Raw genomic sequence first — 4,450 nt, forward strand, 5'->3', positions numbered from 1 at the left:
TTTTAAAAGTACGATCTGGTCATATGAATGGTTTCCTCCCGTGCATTGTTTATTGACTTATCTTAAAGACTGGAATAGATAGGAGTCATAGGTCTCAAATGAAAGCAGTGTTTAACTCTGTAAAGTAACACTTGCTATTGTATTCACTCTTTTGCTAAATTCTTGCCATTTGGCTTGTGGGTTGAAACAAAGGGGAATTGCAGGATTGCAGCAGTAATTCTGTACAGAAAACAATTTGTTCCTCCTCTTGAATTACTGATACTACCAGAAGAACGCTGAGGAGGTGTCTGTTATGCAAGATAAGAATATGCCTTTTTCAAGAATTTTGAGCACAGAAAAAACATACTTTTGGCCACTTTTTATTTAAAAAATAAAATTAATTTTGAAATGTAAACAAGATAACATAGATAATAGTAGTTCATCCAAATAATAGTTCAAGTAAGATGTGCTCAGCTGCAGAATGAGATTAAGTTCTTTAAGGGGGAAAAGTTGCACAGAAATATGAAGGGAAAAAAGAGCAGAAATAACTTTGGAGTTTGTTTGCCACCAAGAGGAATAATATCCAAGGCTAAGGCCCTGGCTTCTGCCTGAGAGAAATCTGGGTTTGCACAGGCCCAGGGCTTTCAGGCTTGAGCATCTGCATGATGTTGTAAAAGCAGAAAAATCCCAGATTAAACCTTCCATTCCCATCAGCAGTAGGTAGAGGGAGTAGTGCAAAGGTTAGCACAGCCTGCAGCTGGGAGAGCTGGTCAGACTTATTTCTCCTGCAGGATTGAAGGAGATGGAATAAAGGACAAAGTCATGTATTTACCTGCTAATGTTTTATATTGACATCTGTTCTGTATTCAGTCTTCACTTTCAACACCTTTTTTGTGTTATAACTTGCTGAGTAATTATTTTATATAATACTTACTCTGATTTTTCTGGGAGTGAGGGGGAAGGTGTCTTTTTCTAGAAATTCCGAATCCTCCATGAACATTTTGCAGTCTTAGAATATGACAACTTTGAATAAATAAATTTTACAGTGGATAGAAATAATTTACTTTCACAAGGAAAATCTCTGTGGTACAAAGCAGTTTTTGACATGAAATTCTGTTATTCATTTTCTGCATAACTCAACACATTTCCTAAGTCTGTTCCATTTTAGAAATCTTGCTACAAGGATTTTCTTTCTCACTCCCTAATGCTCTGTTGACCAAGCAGCATTAAGTTCCTCTTCTCCAGCTAAAATCCCCTGTAGCTTTAGATCAGCTTTATTAATGAAGTTTATGTTACTGCAATTGTGTTATGTTAACTGGATTCCTTGGGGGCAGAATTGGGAAGCTACAGGTGTACCAAAAGGTGTAGTCACTGAACATAGCAGTGTTTAATTTTGGTTTCAAAGGCCTTGTGTGAAGGAAAAAAAATAAATCTCTTCTCAGACTCCCAGATCACGAAAGGGGCAATCTCAGTTTTGGACATTAAAATACTTGGGAGGGTTGTTCTTCCTTCATAGACTCTGATGACTACCCCTTGCCAGCTCTTGGTTTGGGGTTTTTTCCCAAGCTATAATAAGTGTGACAGCTAGAGGTGTTCTCAGGTTGGCAGGTATATCTTACCTTTATTTTCTTTTGCAAAATACATGTACTTCTTGCATGTTGGAATTTTCACTATAATGAAAAAAAACAAGAGAAGCAAACAATTTGTCAGAGTTGGAACCACTGAGCAGAGATGGTACCTGACTCAGCAGATTTGGCTTGCAAGAATTTGAGTGAATGCATTGGTTTTGGAGCACAGATTTTATTTTTAAACTTTTACTTGAGTTTTGTGCTTTCAGCCTTGCTGCTTTGCCTAATCAGAAATAGGCTCGGTGCAGAACAATACACTTACTTTTGAAAATGCATGTGTGTGACACAGTCTGGCAGGTGGCATTGTGGAGGCTTTGCCTGTGTACAGCACATCCTGGTACAGTGTGGGATCCCTTTGGAAAGCAGCAGAATGAATGTGAACAGCTGAGCACAGTTCGTGGCAGCTGGGTTAAAGAGCTGGATTTTTGGGCAATAGATCATTTCAGGATGCAGGAGGATGGGATAAAGGGCCTTGACTACATCTTCCCTCTTAGGATAGAAAAAAACTGCAGCTAGTCACACGGCTGGTTTTGTCCGTTTCCCATATGTCCAATTCATCTGAGGTCAGATTCAACTCTTACCTCCTTGGAACAGGAAATCCATCGCTTCCTGCTCTGCAGAGCACCGAGAGCACTGCATGTCAGCTCTCGTTAAGCAGGAAAGGGTAAGAATGCAATTAGCTTGGTGGATAAAAGGCAAGTGAAAAAAATCTTAACTATGAAAAATCAACACTTGAGGAAGCAAACCACATGTGGAGAATAAATGCTGGAAAAAGCCCCAGCTGTTTGGAACAAATGCCTTTATTACTTAAATAAACAGCAGTGTAATTTGTTGGAGTGACAGTGTGAGCTGTTCTGTACCCTGTATCTGTAAGAGGAATTTGTTGCTAGCTTGAAAGCAGATGGCTTTGTATGGTCCTGGGTGGGTTTTCTGGGAAATGTTAGTTATATGCTGTGATACAGGAACAGAAACATCCTAATAATGCTGCAGCAAGCTAAAAGGAACATGGACAGTATAAAACAAGTACAAAATATGCTGTGTCTGTATCCCATCTTTCAGGTAGATTAAAAGCAGTCATGGATTTTTAATTTTTTTTTAAAACAGTACATGTCCTCTGGGAGAAAAGACATCTCAGAGTTCATTCAGATCAAGACACGGATGCCAATAGGCTCATGGCCAGTCACTGTTGTGAATTCTTAGATTTGAAAAATACTTCCCTTCCTGCTTTGGAGACAAAACCCCCTTTTATTCCTTGTGTTTTGATTATTCATTTTTTGAAGCAAAATGACTGCAAGATACTTTGAAGAATTTTAATGCTTTTTTTTCCTCTCCTTTCATATAAAGGCACGATAGCAGCAGTGAGCACTTCAGGAATGTCAGTATTTCCGTAGAGTGTTAATCAAAAAAATAAAGGTGAGAGTAAAGAACATTTTGTTACCTTTTAAGATACAACTAAAACCTTCAGAGTGCCTCACGCTTCACTCAGTGCAGATCACAAGTGAGCTGATGCCTGGAGAATCACTGTTCTTGGAGCTTGTGCTTCAGTAGATCTGCTTATACCTTTTGTCCTCTGCCATGCTGCTGTTTGATTGGTATGTCTCTATCTAAGTTTATCATATCACAACTAAATTTGGCCTGTTTAGGACAGTGGCAGTAGTTGCAGAGCTGAGCAGGTCTCACATGGAATATACTGCATAGTGCAGCTTGGCCTCATGCTAAGGTTTGCAAGAGTTTCTTTGAAATCTAAGAGCTCAAGGTAGCCAAGCCTGTCCTTGACCACCACAGGGGCTTTTTACTGCTGGGCAGTGCAGAAGGTTGTGACCTGCACAGGGGGCTCTGTGCCAGGCCCATGGCAAAGCACTCTTGTGGCACACACTGTCTGTCACAGCTGCCCCAGCAGTTGTTTGCCAGATGCCTCTTTGGTGGCAGGTTCTCTGCCATTTGTGTGATCTGAAGAAATAATCCTACCAAAGTTTAAACTGAGTCTTCAGCTTCAGTTTTTAAACCTGGAAATGTTTCTTCATGCAGGCTGCAGCCACTACTCCAGCCTGGCAGCAGGGAACATGCAGGAGTACGAGACTCAAGTTTGGCTGGAAATGTCTCCCTCAGCTCATTCTGTGCTGTGAGTGTTGCAGTGGAAATTCTTTGCTCTGAAAGCTCCGGAAAGCTGCAGTGAACAGAAACAGTGGCCACTGAGTCCATGTACCATGGCAGGGCATACCCTTTGGCTTAGTGGTGTGTCAGAACAGTTTTAAATAGATTAGATTCCAGCTCTGGCTTTCCTGAGAATTTGTGTGGATGATGGAAGGTGCAGCACTGGGCCTGGAGAAGGGAGATTGTGAGTCTGGGATATGTTGATGTAGGAGAGTAAGATGGGGAAGAAGTGAAAGCTCGGAGGAAAAAAAAAACCGGTACAAGTAATTTGTAGCAGTGTGAGGGTGTTACCTTTGCACATGGGATATCTGGACTGACTCTTGTAATGGGACATCTTGTGTGCCTCTGTCTCCAACTAAAGAAGGCACAATGCCCCTCTTTTTATAATGCCCTGTACTTCCTCTAGATGCTACCCGACAACAAATTACTATACTTCTACAGCAAAAACACAGATAAAAATGCACTTTTGGGGAAGGGTGAGTGCTTGTCACTTCCTCTCCCTTGTGTGCTGCTCTGGAATCCATAGTGAGTGAGGTAATCCCCCTACTCCTCCTCCCTGAAGAAACTGCACATTTTGTTGTATGGACTCAGGGTACTGTAATACAGAAAGGGTAGCAGGCAAATGTGTCCTGGATCTCTGAGTCACCAGGAAAAAGCAGCCAGTTTTGGTTTGTTTGTATTTTGGTTTC

This window comes from Cyanistes caeruleus, chromosome 9 (assembly GCF_971803275.1).
Source record: "Cyanistes caeruleus chromosome 9, bCyaCae1.hap1.1, whole genome shotgun sequence".
Taxonomy (NCBI): domain Eukaryota; kingdom Metazoa; phylum Chordata; class Aves; order Passeriformes; family Paridae; genus Cyanistes; species Cyanistes caeruleus.